This window comes from Passer domesticus, chromosome 7 (assembly GCF_036417665.1).
Source record: "Passer domesticus isolate bPasDom1 chromosome 7, bPasDom1.hap1, whole genome shotgun sequence".
NCBI classification, from domain to species: Eukaryota; Metazoa; Chordata; class Aves; order Passeriformes; family Passeridae; genus Passer; species Passer domesticus.
In genome coordinates this window covers 7,686,118-7,700,271 of record NC_087480.1, presented here as the reverse complement: position 1 = coordinate 7,700,271, position 14,154 = coordinate 7,686,118, and the positions used below count along the sequence as shown (strand labels likewise).

The following is a 14,154-nucleotide window of genomic DNA, read 5'->3' as shown; positions in this document are numbered from 1 at the left end:
AAGGGCATGCATTGGCTGATGAAGTGGATGTGGATGGTGGAGAGGAAACTGAAACCTAGAGAAAAGTTCCATCTGCCATGCTAGCAAACAGATTTACTGCTATGCTGCTGGCTGTTTATATAAAGATTGAGGTCAGGTCCTTCCTATTTGCCTAAATAAAGGCCAGATAACATCTCTACTAGTTTGAATATTTCAAGCACAATATTTAATGGCATGGACACTTGTTTTAGGCCTTTCGTTTGGGAAGATAATGATTGCAAACACAAGAACACAATCACCACATGGCTGTCTGAGCAAGGTCAGGAGATTCACAGGCACACTAAGGTCACAAATGATAAAACAGACTGCAAATGGCTAACTTGCTAGCTTTGCTCCAAAATAGAAAGGATATTTGCCAACTTGGCACCTGGATCTTCTTTACCAAAAGAAGATATCAAGCATTCCTATTACAGGGTCAGGAAAAGGAAGTAAATATTTCTTTAAAAAATTGTTAGTTGTCTTCCTTAGTAGGAAGGGTCACTGTGGTGTCAGAAGGCACAAAGCAGGATTTAGGAGACAGGCAGATCTAGATTGTACAATCCAATATTCTGCGGACAGTAGCCTTATTCCATTCCTCTCAAAGTGATCAAGCCTCAATTTAACCTGTCAAGGTTTTCCACCCACTACTCCAGACAGAGCATTTCCACAACCTGACACCTCTGAAGAAAAAATGTACCTTTAACAGCTGTACTTGTGCTTAATTCACTTTGTTTTCCTCCTTTGCTTTTCCCCATTTCTCCCCTCTCCTTCTGTCTTTCCTCTTGCCCTTTTCTATTGAGACCTGTCATATCTCTTCTCACTCTGGCATTTCTAAGGTAAATAAATTCCTCTAGTCACATCTCAGTGATGTGACTCAACTCTGGTTATTCTGACATCCCTTCTCTGCACAGTCTGGATTAAGTCTTCAGTCTGGATTAAGCTCCTTTGAACATGGGTGACCACAGGCAGGGACAAAGAGCAGGGAGGCCAAGGATGCAAACTTTGAAGACAACCAAAGCATCCTGTTTACATGAAAACCCAAACAGAAGAGGAACATTCTCAGCCATTTGAAAAGCTGTTGATCCCAGCAAGGTGATAAAGTAGAACCAGCAAGTCTGAAGTCTTTATCAGCTTAATACATTTATTTATTAAGGTGTTTCTTTGGTTACCGTTTGAAGGTAGTTCCCCACTGGAAACAAAACAAACAACTATATTTGCAGAGGATTAGATCATATTAGTCTGTTTTATAAAGAGAAAAGTATTTAGGAGGAAGTCACTGGAGGTGAGATGTCTTTTTTAAATGGCAAGCTCAATAGAGCTGACTTTCCAAAGAACTAACTCATCTCAAATTCAGTAAAAAAAGCTCAGGCTTTTAAAAAAAGTTAGAGGGAAAAATACTGTAACATAGTTTTTTAACTTTTATTTGCAAAATATCTTTTACATTTTGTTGTAATTGTCTTTATCTTTTTTCTTTCATCTTAACCTGAGCATTTATATGACAACAGTCTCAGAAACTGAACAACTCAGGCAGGAATATACCTCTAGTCCAGACTCCTGCCTATCAGGTGAACAGGTTTTTGCCTTTTTTATATGAAATTAAGTAAAGAGGATGGAAATCTAGGCTGAAGCAAGGTTTTGCTTTACACTGAAACTATTTTCACCTTCAGAAGACAGGAGGAATAGCTTATCCTCATCCCAGAGTGAGCAGAGGCAATCAGAGGTGGCCTGTTTTAATATTGTCACAGCAAACATTTCTGCTAAAAGTCCTGAGATCTGTTTTACTGAACCTGTAGTAGTGGAAATGAGATTCCTGAAAGAGAGAAATTGAGAAAAAACTTCCAAAAAATCAATACCAAAGCAAAAGCCTGCTGGAGATGAGGGAAAGAAAAAAATAGTGAAACAGAACAACTAAAAGCTTCTAACACCCTAAAATCATTTAAAGCTATAGAAAAAAATAAAACAGGGCTTTGACAGTCACAGAGAAGCAATTCAGCAGGAAAAGCCAGAAAAAAGTCATTAATGTTTCTGAAGCCCAGAGAGTTTGGATATATTATGGCACTTCACAGGCTCAGCAGGCAGAAAGCAGTCCATAGGTCATTTCCTCATGGCCCATGAAACAAAAATTCTTGCCTGACTAATGCCAGGAAAAGAGAAGATACTTTTCTGAGGAAAAAAAACAAACATTGTAAAGACCTGTAGTGTTTCCACCAACCCCCTCAGCTCTTCTGCTGAGATGACATTTGAGATGACATGGGCATCCAAAGATTTGAGAGCAGGCATTAGAAGAAGGAATCACAGCTGCTATTGCTCCAGAGTCACTGTTGTGTATCCCATGCTTAAACAATATGGTATATTCATCACATACTCAAATGTTGTGATGACGCTATGAAACCTTACAATAATGAAATAATGACACTGTGATGTCATCCAAACCCTTCAGTTGTCTTTCTGCAACTCTCTCTCTCCGAGCCAATTGGCTGTATCTACCTCACTGGATTGAAATGTACTTCTAAGTCTCTTTTATCTGATCACAATACCTGATTTCTCACCTTTACTGAAACCTGCTAAGCTCTAAATTTTTGGCACTTATTTTGTGTTGTGAATGTAGAAGAATTTGCAAACGAAGTAGAAAAATTGTGGGGGAGGTGGGTGTTGACTATTTCCTTTTCTCTTTGTGAAATGCCTTTGCACTATTCTTGTTTTTTTCCAGTTTGGACCAACTGATATATAACCCAGACACAATTTAACCAACATACACAAAACCTAAGCCACATGCAATCACAACAGAAATTCCAATTTCACAGCAGGATGGTGAGAAAGAGGCAAAGTTCAAGCTTGATTGTGGAAGAAGGATAGCAAGCACAACTTGTTTGTTTACTATCACTATCTCCATTCCTCACCCCTCTGCTGAGATGCTGAGCTTAGCCTGTGTACAAGCCAAGCTGAGATGAGCCTTGGAGCCTGTGCTGGCCACGTTGGTCAAAGACACTCAGATAGATGACCTCCAAGCTCTTTCTAAAAATATCTACTTCTTCCTCTTTGAGAAGCTCCATGACAATTGTTTTCTTTAGGAGGCTCACTCATGTTTACAGTTGCTGAAGAAACCAAGATGTGTTAAGAGGAGTGAAACCCACAGGGCTGGTTTTTCTGATGACAGGACCAGTCTCTTCCTCCTTGTCCTTGGCCAAGTTTTCAAACCTCAGCAATGATCTGGGACGTCCTTGGACAGGCAGTTTGGAGCACCTTGCAATGGAGCCTGATCAAAGTGCTCTCTGCCACGGCAGCACCTCAGCACTGGGAACGATGGCTCTTGGCTCTGCTGAGCAGCAAATTCAGAGCCAAGAACTGAGAATTTATTGAGAATAAAGCTGTCTGTTCAATAGCAACATTTGAGTACTGGAACAAACCCCCATGTACATCAGTTTAGCTGTGTCTATCTGACAAAGTCAGCATCTAGATAACATGCCAGTACACCCTAAAAATTATGTGGAGCAACCCACAGCAAAACACCTTTCTATAGATTTTATTCTTCGGCTCTTTTTATGACAAAACACTTGGAAACCATCAGAGGTAGAGTTTCACTCAGTGAAGAAAACTTCCTTTTTAGATTAACTTTTCACTCTTGTTTATAGAGGTAAGATAGAAGTTGGATACCAATGGACTCATAGTTTGCTTAAGGTAGTAGTCAAAGGGTGTTTACAGCTTTTGTAAAAGAATGTGATTATTTTATACTTGTATTTACTCAAAATGAGAAATTATCATCAATTTCCTTCTATTAGCATTTTATTTTTTTCCAGTGAATTCTAGTCCATGGATTCTGTTTTGAAAAACTCAAATAATTTAATGTTTCTGTGCCTACTATATTTTCTCTGGATTAGACTATTTAGACGATGAAAGAAACATCAGACTTGTTTTAATTCTTTGTTAAACTAGACCATCGTCTGTCAGGTGGATGCCTAACAGATGTAGCAGCCATTTTCTTTTTTAATTGCAGTATATTCAGATCACAGGACTTCTGTATGAGCAAAGAGAGTAATCATATACCAGGTAGAAAACTGGATTCCAAAAGGCTACATAAAATTCCTTTTATTTCCCAAATGGGACACAGTAGGTTCCCATGGAAGTTGCCAGATTAGCTTAGGATAATTATATCTATTTTCACAAAGCCTGCTAAATGAACCCTATGAAGATATGTTAATTGTTTTAAATATTGCAGTAACCTCCTACCAAGCTATGCCAAATCTTGTAGGTTGCAATGTCTTTTCCTTGTTCTTCCAAACTCTGATTCTGACTACAAGTCCTGAACAGAGGAAAACTTAAAAGCCTCCTGTTGCAAGCCCACGTTGAGCTAAAGGAATCATAGAATTATAGAATATCTCAAGTTGGAAGGGACCCATAAAGATGGAGTCCAACTCCCTGCTCTGTATCTAAAGCTATCCCAAATGACCAAGAATGTTCTCCAGACACTCCTTGAACTCTGACAGGCTTGGTGCCATGACCACATCCCACTGTGGAGCCTGTTGCAGTGACCAACCACTCTTCCAGTGAAGAACCTTCTCCTAATGCCTAATCAGAACTTCCCCTGACACAGCTTCATCCCACTTCCTCATATTTTGCTGGTCACCAGAGAGAGACCAGCAGCCCCCCTCCACTGCCCTCCCTGAACACCCTGCAGACTGTGGCGAGGTCCCTCAGCCTTCTCTTCTCTAAGCTGAACAAACCATTTGCCCTCAGACACTCTTCCAAGTCTTGCCCTTGAGACTTTTCACCACTTTGCTTGCCCTCCTTTGAACTTGCTCTATAATTTGATGTTCTTCTGACAAAGAAGCATCAAACCTGCACATGGGACTCAGGGTGGTGCTGCACCAGCACAGAGCAGAGCAGGACAATCCAATCCCCTCCCTCAAATGGCTGCTGATGCTGGGGTTGATGTACCACAGGACATGGTTGACATTTTCAGCTTGCCATCAACCCAAGCCCCCAGCACAATTCTCACGAATTTAAATACTCAGAAAGGCCTGAGGAGCACGGATGCCTGGTTAGAATTGTCCATTTCAAGATGCCACAAGGTCTATTTTGTCCTGCTCACCATTCCATGTAACAAAAGGGACTGCCAACAGGCAGGTGTGGTCCTAAATGCAGCAAGCCCTCTTTGCTCAGAGCCCCAGAAACACACACATGAGGTGAAGGCCTGCTAGGTGTAAATTTAGAAGGCTTCAAAAGCTGTCATGGAGCTGTGCAAAGAGGCAACTCCCAGATACTGTCAATTGTCTGGCTCTGTTTCTGTTTTCTGGCCGGTTTGTTTCAAAGTTGTGAGGTTTAGTTTTTCAAACTTTCCTTAAAGTTACTTGGTCTGGCATTGAGGAAGGTAATTTATTTACATAAAAGGGGCTGGAGTTTAAACACAAAGATGACTCAAGATAACCTTCCCTTCTCTGTTTTACCCAAAAGGAATTTACTGAAAGTCTTTATCAAACCCTCTCCTCCCTCAGACTTGGGAGCAGGAAGAGGCATAAATGGATTAGGGGCCTGTTCCACCTGCAGCAGTCACCGAGTACAGGCCAAACAGTGAAAAGTTCAAGAAAGTAGGTAACACTGTCACCTCACAAAGGTCTGGGGACCAGGTCAGTTGTGAAACACACTAACAGCATGGGGCTGGTCCAGCCTTTGAAACAAAAAGCTGAAAACAAGCTTTAGTCTGACACCACAAGGAGAGGAAGCACTCAGGCTCAATCAGGAGGAACGTGTTGCACTGCAAACTGGCAGGGATTTATTGCAATTCCCACTTCCAGTAAAATCACAAGTGAGGATCAGGGGGGTTGGCTCTCTCCCCATCCTTGGCACAGGAAGCACCTCTTGGCTCTTCAGTTTTGTCTGCTTAAGCCTCTCCTGTAGCTCTGGGTGTGTTGTGGTTTAACCCCAGCCAGCAGCCAAGTACCACAGGCCACTCGAGTCACTCCCTCACCAGCAGGATCAGGGGGAGAATTGGAAGGGTAAAAGGCAGGGAAATCAGGGGGTGTAAAAAAGACTGTTTAATAGGGAAAGCAAAAGCCATGCACACAAGCAAAGCAAAACAAGAAATTTATTCACTTTTTCCCACAGGCAGGCTGGAGTTCAGCCACATCCATGAGAGCAGGGCCGCAACACACAGAACCATGACCTGGGAAGACAAATGCCATCACTCCAAACATCCTTCTTTTCCTCTTTCTTTCTTTCCCCCACTTTATATACTGAGCATGATGTCATGGGGCATTTTTCTGCAATAAAGAACAGTGTCATAACAACAACTACAACTGCAGAAGGTCATTATTTCATCTGTTCAGAGACATAACCTCACCAGGGCAAGGATAAGGTAGAAAAAAATGTGGAAGTGTATACGTCCCTCACAGCTCATTTTGTGTGTATTTGGCACTCCAGTACAAACTTGCTGCTAGCTCTCTGTAGCTCAGTTGTATTCACTGCTTGCTGAACTTTTCTTCAAAAATGGGCAAAAAGTTCATGGCTAGATTTGGGTCAAAAGAGATTACAGTGGTGAGATTTAGATTCAACTTTATGTAACTGGAAGCTCATATCAGCATTCCAAGTCTGCAAGCAAGACTCAAAATTTTAATTTTGGATTCTGCTCAGAAGAATCCAGACAGAAAACCTCGCAAATAAATAAAATTTTGACAACATTATGAGCATCATTAACAGCTTGATTATTTTTCTACAGCTGTCTCTCTGCCAGCTGCCTGAAGTTAAATGTCCAGAGTCAACAGGAACATGCTGAAAGAGCTGAAAGAAACAGCAACTTTGTTTTTTCAAACAGCATCTAATTGGTATTTTCTGAAGATTGAAGATAAGGAAATATTGAATTCCCTAACTTTCCATCAGCCTAGAAAATCCTGTGCATTTATGGAAACCACACACCTACAAGGTAAGGTTCTGTTGACTTAGGCAATGTTGGACTTCACCTGTTGCTTGGGTATATCTTTGTTGCAATTTCCTTCTCTTCAGACAGGAGGAAGCTCCTGTATTGCTTAATACAAGGATTTATGTCCTACAGCTTGCACTCCCTCCAGCAGCCTCCACTTCCACTGAGCACAGCCTTAAAGACATGCAATATTCTTCCATAAGTGCCAGCAGCTGGGTTCAACAATTTTTCACTTTGTTTTGGTCTCTCCTTCATTTACTGCCCTTGCCGTGACCTGATCTGTCCCTCGGATTTACCACAATGAAAACATATTTGTTTTTGTAAATAACAACATTAACTTTACTGATGCTAGAAAGAGGATCTGTATTAAAAATAACATGCCTAAAATCATACTGAGCACAAAGGATCTTGGAAGTCACAAGGTTTGGAATAAACACACCACAGGGCTTTTTCATTTACAGGTGCCTGGATTTGGCTGCTTTGGCAGTGAGTGCCCAGCAGCTGCTGCCTGTGGGTGCTGAGGAGTTGGCACCTGTTAGAGGAAATTCAGCATTTAACACTCTGTTATCTTGCCCATGAAGCAGTCACCCCTCTCCCTTTATTTGCATAGATAAAAAATTTCCATGCATGTGTTTCTGCATTGTCCTAAACACTGCCCTGTAAACCTGAACCATATCACAGTGGCAAACAGAACATGTGAGCAAACAGAGCATGTGAGCGTGTAACAAATGCTGCTCACACCAGGCAGAGCCCGTGGCCATGGCAGGGATCCCCAGAAGGAAAGCAACCACCAGGCCATGACTAACAGAGAAGCAAGAACTGAATGTGAATCATCATCTTCCAATGTACCAAAACCAAAACAACATTAGGTGACAGATACACACACACTGAGACAGAGAAGCTGCACTTCCCTTGCCAGAGCAACGCAAAATTCACTTATTATTCTTTCATAAGCAACCAACACGTAATTCCTGGTGAAAAGTACACACAGGACCCTCTCCTACAGCAGCTCCCTCCCTGTGGCTGCCCCATCTTGCTCTTCACGTGCTACTCCTGCCCACCATAGCACCTGTGGGCTTGTACTGTGGAGAAGTGTGGGCAGCAGGAGCAGATTGACCACAGGAGCACAGGGGCTGCAGGAATCTGCAGGAACAGGAGCACAGGGGCTGTAGGAATCTGCAGGAGATCCACCACAGGAGCACAGGGGCTGTAGGAATTTGCAGGAGATCCACCACAGGAGCACAGGGGCTGTAGGAATCTGCAGGAGATCCACCACAGGAGCACAGGGGCTGTAGGGCTGCCTGGCAGAGTTGTCAGCTCCTCTGGGAGGGGCACCCATTCTTGTACCATCTTTCATCACCATTACCTTGGCATTCAGGTCAAGGTTAGCATGCACCTCAATCTTCTCTTACTAAATGTAGCAGTATCAGTGCAGGAGTGTGCCTGGGTTTTTAAAGTTCCGTTTCTGCTTCTGATATTGATTTTGTCGGTGCTGTACATGCCTAAAAGAGAGATAACATAACATGAACTCAAATGGCAATGGCAATACAAAGATAGTTTGTTTGAAGCACTGTCAAAACCTTATGAGATCACACAAACACTCTGTTGAGAGAATGTGTAAACAAAAATAAATGTCTTGTATAAACTGCTACAGCACTCTTAATCAGGAAGTTTTCATTGCTGTCAATCTTAGTTAGTCATTACCTTCATTGTTAATTATAACCCTCCCAAATTTTATTCTATATGATTCTTAAGATCAAGGCATTCTGACTGAGACAATCTTTGAGGCCAACACCACAATATAGAAACCTCTGAGACAGAAGTGTCTGTCTATAACAAAAAGTACAGGGAGCTCAGCCCAATTAGCCAGGGAAAACTCCTTGTGCACTGTGACCAACTTAATGGGTAAAGGCTCCATCTGCTCCTAGTAACTTCAATTTTAATATTTGTCATAATACAAAGTTACTGCTTCATATTATTTGTAAAACTTATTAAATGTAAGACAGGTGAAAATTTTAAAGACTTAGTAAAACTTCAGAACGATATTTCACTTTGGCTGAAGTCACAGGAATCTAAAGCAGGAAATGGGAGTAGACATTGACACTAGACAATGAACAATTTGTTCAAGCAAGGATTTAGAATTTGTGAAAATTCTTACATATTGCAAAACACTAGTGAAAACCCCTTCATCCCATGGTGCAATATCCACACTTCTGCCTAGGTCTTACATGCATAGAGATCTTTCAGTTGCTGATTACAGTGACCTCTGCCCACACTTCAGCTCTCAGACTGAAGGGTACTTTGCCACTGAGTACTTGCTCTTCACGTAAAGATGGTGTCATGATTTGTATGTTGTGAAGACATTTTGTACTCATTATTAATACAGCAGTATTTCTGTGCCTTGAACATCATCTGAAAGACCATCTGTAGAGTTTTCAGAATTAAATAATGTGCAAAAAATAAATCCATCAATGTTCCAAAGTTTACTGAGAACAGAATTTATGATTGCTTATGCACAATGCTCCATTTTGAACTTGAGAGTATTCCGCAAATACCTGTTTTCATTAGGATGGCTGTCAGGACTTCAAAACTCTTCTTGGGACTGCATATAGAGGAAACATTGTATACTTCCTCATTCTCTAAAGAGATGAAATGTTATGGAAAGGCTAGTTTACCTGAACAACAATGAGGAAACAAGGTCAAGCTCAGAAGTGGAGGCACCAGACAAATTCAGACCAGAGCTCTGAAGTGCAACCCAGGTCTTATGACTGAATTTCAATCTGCCTTAGGTAAAATGCCGTGTTCCTCCTCAGAACTGGTCAGTTAGATTAGAAATCTGGTAGGGAATCATATTTGATGAAGAATTTTGTATTAAGCCATGTACACAGTTTTAAGCAGAAAGCAGCTTAAAACTGAATGTCACTACTGATTATTTACAGTGCTGCATTGATATTAACTGGTAGGGAGAATTTGGTTTGGCTTTTGGCAAGGAAATACTTCTAAAGGTTATCACAGACTATCACAGAGAGATTGTGAAGTTTGGGGAGTGAACAAGGAGGGGATTCTGGGAAAGGAAGAAAGAAAAGACTGGAAATAACTGCCAGGTCAGAACCACTTATTCTCTTGAGAATTGTATTTCACCACTGTAGTAATAACCTGACCTGATTCAGTGGAAATTGTTTCAAGGCCAGGGAAAGGCAAACAAAAACACACATCAGAAAGCTGCAAACAGAACTGACACTGCAGGATCAGGATTTCATCACCTCTAGGAAAAGACAGCCTGATCATTTCCCACAGGGAATACCAAAACAATCTCCCTTGCCCTACAGGCACAGGACTGGATCCAAGGCGATTGCAGAGGAGAAACCAAACATCTGCCCTTCCAGTAAGGGGCACAGACAGCCCTCAGTAATGCCATGCCCACAGCAGTTTTCAAGGATGAAGTCAGAAACTACTCAGAAAATAATTGGCAGCTGCCAAACTAAATACTCAGAATGTTCTATTTGTTTCATAACTTTATGTTTGTTTCTACCATATTGCTATAAAAAGTTGTGGCACTTCTCATTAGATGCCTCTAATTCTAAGTTCCTATAAAAATTATTTGCCACAGAGCCTTAGGAATGATGGAAAAAGCCCACCAGTCTCATTCTTTCAATTGCTGTTAGATCTAGCTGGAAATTCACCCATAGAGCAATTCTCCAAAAGAACAGTAACTTGGTAGTGTTGTGTAAGGGTTTTTGGCAGCATTACATTTGTATCTGTTCTCTACAGAAATATTTTGTTTTGACTTCAAAGAATTTGATGTTAATCTTTCTTTTACTCCAATAGAATTACAATTTTGTGTTTAACACTGCTGAAAAAGTAATGAAATGCCTCGATCTAGTAAAATAAATTATCTTTATCTTGATCATTTAGAAGTAAAATGTATCAGAAAAAATTAATTGTAGTAAATAAAAAAAGGTTAGCTTTTCATAACGATTCCAAAGAAAAGAATTCTTAGAACTTCTAGTCAGAAAAAAATTCAATTTTTTATTACACTGTAAAAGCAGGTGAGATTGATGGAATTACTGGCATCATTTCACTTTCTTATGGCTCATAGCACATTCTTACAAATTTTAAATCAGAGATCATGTAGCTTGCCAGACACAACAGGGAACTGGAAACTGCAGACATCCATCCTGAGTCTGACACAGACTCACTGCTGCTCAACTCCCATCTTCTTGCTCGCCCACAGCTCTCAGGGAGCCTGTGGGAGGCTGGGAAATGCCTGGAATGCAGACACGTGGCTCAAGAGGGCAATTTCATCTTTCTTTTTCCTCCTATATGGCAACTGGGAGAACTACTAAGCTACAAATCTTACCTAAGATTATCCTTGCACAGCATTTTGTAGCGCAGAGCAACCCAAGACCTTGCACCTGTTTGATTTATCAATGGGAGTAGTAGAGGATTAAAGATTATGAGTGATTATTCAAAAAAGCTGTGTATAGAGGTGTGTTCCTCAGCCCTGACAGCTGATGCCTCTCCAGAGGCAGAGCCCAGAGCCCTTGCTGCCACATCCCCTCCAGGAGCTGAGTGCAGTGAAGGGAGAGGCAGAGGTTCATCATATGACCAAAATCTACAACCCCTCACCCTTCCTTCTTCCCTCAGCCAGCCTGCCCTGGAATTTGGGGGCAGACACCCAATCACCTTGCTCCCTGATGGCTGCTGGAGGATCACACCAGTGCTAAAAACACCAAGAACACATGCTAGGGGAATGACTGTGGAATCCACAGCCCTGGAAGACAACAAAGCTGAGCTTCAGGCAGCCTCTCAGAAGCTGATAGCAGACACAGAGAGACTGGGGAGGAGTACCAATAACACAAGAAACTACTTAATCTTTTGTTAAATTATCATACCGCAGGGTGCAATTAAGGCTTAGGACAGTGTAGGCTCTAAGGGCTATACTTGTGTGTGGGAGAGGGGTGATTTTCTCCCTCCCAAAATTCATGTGCACATTCCTCAGCTCCACTGACCTCACTGAAAGGATGGAGAAAAGTGAGGAGGACTTCACCAAAAGACAGAGGTGTTCCTGCAGTAACAGAAAGTAAGGGCAAGACTGAGACTTGCTCCTACTTCCAGGACCATATCCCCCCATATTCACCCCCTGTTAGGATTCCCCCATGGCCCTGCACTTCAGGAAAGTTAAAACCCCACAGCCTGCCTGCACCAGACCAGAGCCCACCCACACAGGCTGCGTTTGAAGTCTTGTGCCTGTGGTGCAGTTTGGCACAGCAAGTTCCCAGAGGGCCAAGGCAGAGGCACCTCCCCACTGCAGTGAGAAGAGCACAGACAACTTTCCTCCTGTGTAGGAAAATCCTTCCCTCAAAGGCTTCTCCCCTGAGACTGACCAACTGATTAACACCCCCGAGAGCTTCTTTGACTCATTCATGGATGCAGTTAGGAAGAAATGTTCCCACTCATCCGGGGCTGGTCTGGAATCTGACCAGAATGGTGCCTGATTTCCCAACACAAGCTCTCAGTGGTGCTGCCAGCTCAGCACGATGCCACAGCCTGGCTGCAGAGGGTCACCCTCTCCAGCAGGAACAGCCCCTGGCAGGTGTTTGGTTTGTAATTCCTTGCCTTGTGGTTACTCTGTGCTCCAGCTGGACCTTCCCAAGGTAGTTCTGCTCCAGAGAAGGAACAAAACTGTTGCTCAATAGGGGGAGTTTTGTGAGCGTTATGAGATAAAGCTTCCAAGAAATCGGAAGGAAATCAGGAATGTTTTGGCTGCCAGATTAAAAACAAGCACTGAGCAGCCCCTCTCCCTCCCTCCACTCAAAGGTGGATACAACATCAGCCTTTCCCCCCACCCCTCATGTGCTCCCAGCACATTCCTGTCCCATCCAAAAAACAACAGTAAAACCTCTGACCTGCTGCCTAGTGGCAGAAAGAAGAGGAAGCAATGTCATTGACTTTGTTGATGGTGTCCCAAGGCACATAACTGAGAATTAGAGAAATACCTGTTTGGAGGATTAAGACCCACAGCAAAAAGTTTAGAGGATTATATTGAAATAATGCCTGACCAGTTCTTTAGGAAGTACTACACAGATTATTCATGTCATCATTTTTGAGGGTAGTTTTCTGAGTAGTCTGTGCAGAACTCAGAGGAATAGTCACAGTTACACCAATTCAAATAGTTGCTTTTTATGACTCACAGAAGAAGTTTAGAAGGCTATTAAAAAAAAAAATAGAGCTGACCCGTAGAAAGCTATTAGATCAAAAATCTTGGACAAACACCACTATGTTTCCTACATCAGGCAGTGATCAAGAAAAAAAACAAAACACAGAAGGACAATTAGGATGAACTAAAGAAAGATCCTCTGGGGAGGTGTCTTCTTCTCCAGTACAGAGCCTGGGACAAATTTAGAAACAGGCGTAACCACTGGATGGTTGATTTTGTGTTTCCCTTGGATTTTTCTCAGTGCAGTAAAGAAATATATTCTCTAAAAAGTAAGAAAAATCTAACTGCAAATATTTTGTTTTATAAGGCCTTTCTCTACATGTTGAAAGTTGGAGAAAGAGGGTTCAAGCTGGAGGCCAGAGGTGCCTTGGCAGCCCACCACACCCTTTCTTCTCAAAGAAGATTTACGGGCTTTGCTGGTATTACCAAGCACTCCAACTGCAAGAAACTTGATTTTCTGAAGCTGAAAGGGAAGAAGAAGCTGAAAGAAATTACGAAGCTGAAGGAAAGGAAGAAACCATAACTTCCCACTTTGTAAATCAAGTGGCAAAGTCCAGCAACTGAAGGAGGTGATGTGGTTGTTTATTTAAAGGAGTGCAAGGCAGGGCTCCTGTATTATACTCTCTAACAGGTACATGTGCCATCCCAGTGCTGCTCTCATCATCTCTGTGGTGGGGTTTGAGGGAAGGAAGAGGACAAGGTTAACAAATTTGAAAGAAACTCGCTGTAAACAACCAGCTCTCAGGTGTGACCATATGCAACTTGTGGCATTGAAAGTTAAAATCACTCAGTGAAACATGGTTTTTATCAGAAGGAAAACAAAAGTTCTACAGAAGCCAAGAAAAGGCAGGAAAAAGAAAATAACCATGCCACAGGAGACAAAAGACCAGTAAAATCAGGCAGAAAATCTAACTTCAGGTCTGAGGAATGCAGTACTAAAGCTCTGTAATTGCTGTGGACCAAGTAGGAAGATGCATGAGTAGAGATGGCCAGAGATTTGCCA

At 42.1% G+C, this 14,154-nt stretch overlaps 2 long non-coding RNA genes across 8 annotated transcripts; one reads left to right on the top strand and one right to left on the bottom strand.

Annotated features, from left to right (window-relative positions):
* Positions 1 to 806: 806 nt before the first annotated feature.
* On the bottom strand, positions 807 to 5,965 carry LOC135304372 (uncharacterized). Its single transcript, XR_010365784.1, has 2 exons — positions 5,621 to 5,965; positions 807 to 1,040 (listed from the first exon to the last, which is right to left on the bottom strand). It is a non-coding gene; the product is annotated as an uncharacterized LOC135304372 (long non-coding RNA).
* On the top strand, positions 5,144 to 13,716 carry LOC135304370 (uncharacterized). Of its 7 annotated transcripts, none has more exons than XR_010365776.1 (5): positions 5,213 to 5,386; positions 5,470 to 5,603; positions 6,121 to 6,370; positions 6,731 to 6,934; positions 13,459 to 13,716. It is a non-coding gene; the product is annotated as an uncharacterized LOC135304370 (long non-coding RNA). The 7 variants fall into 7 exon arrangements; XR_010365777.1 differs by having other exon boundaries at positions 5,215 to 5,386; positions 5,511 to 5,603; XR_010365780.1 differs by lacking the exon at positions 6,121 to 6,370 and having other exon boundaries at positions 5,234 to 5,386; positions 5,511 to 5,603.
* Positions 13,717 to 14,154: the final 438 nt, after the last annotated feature.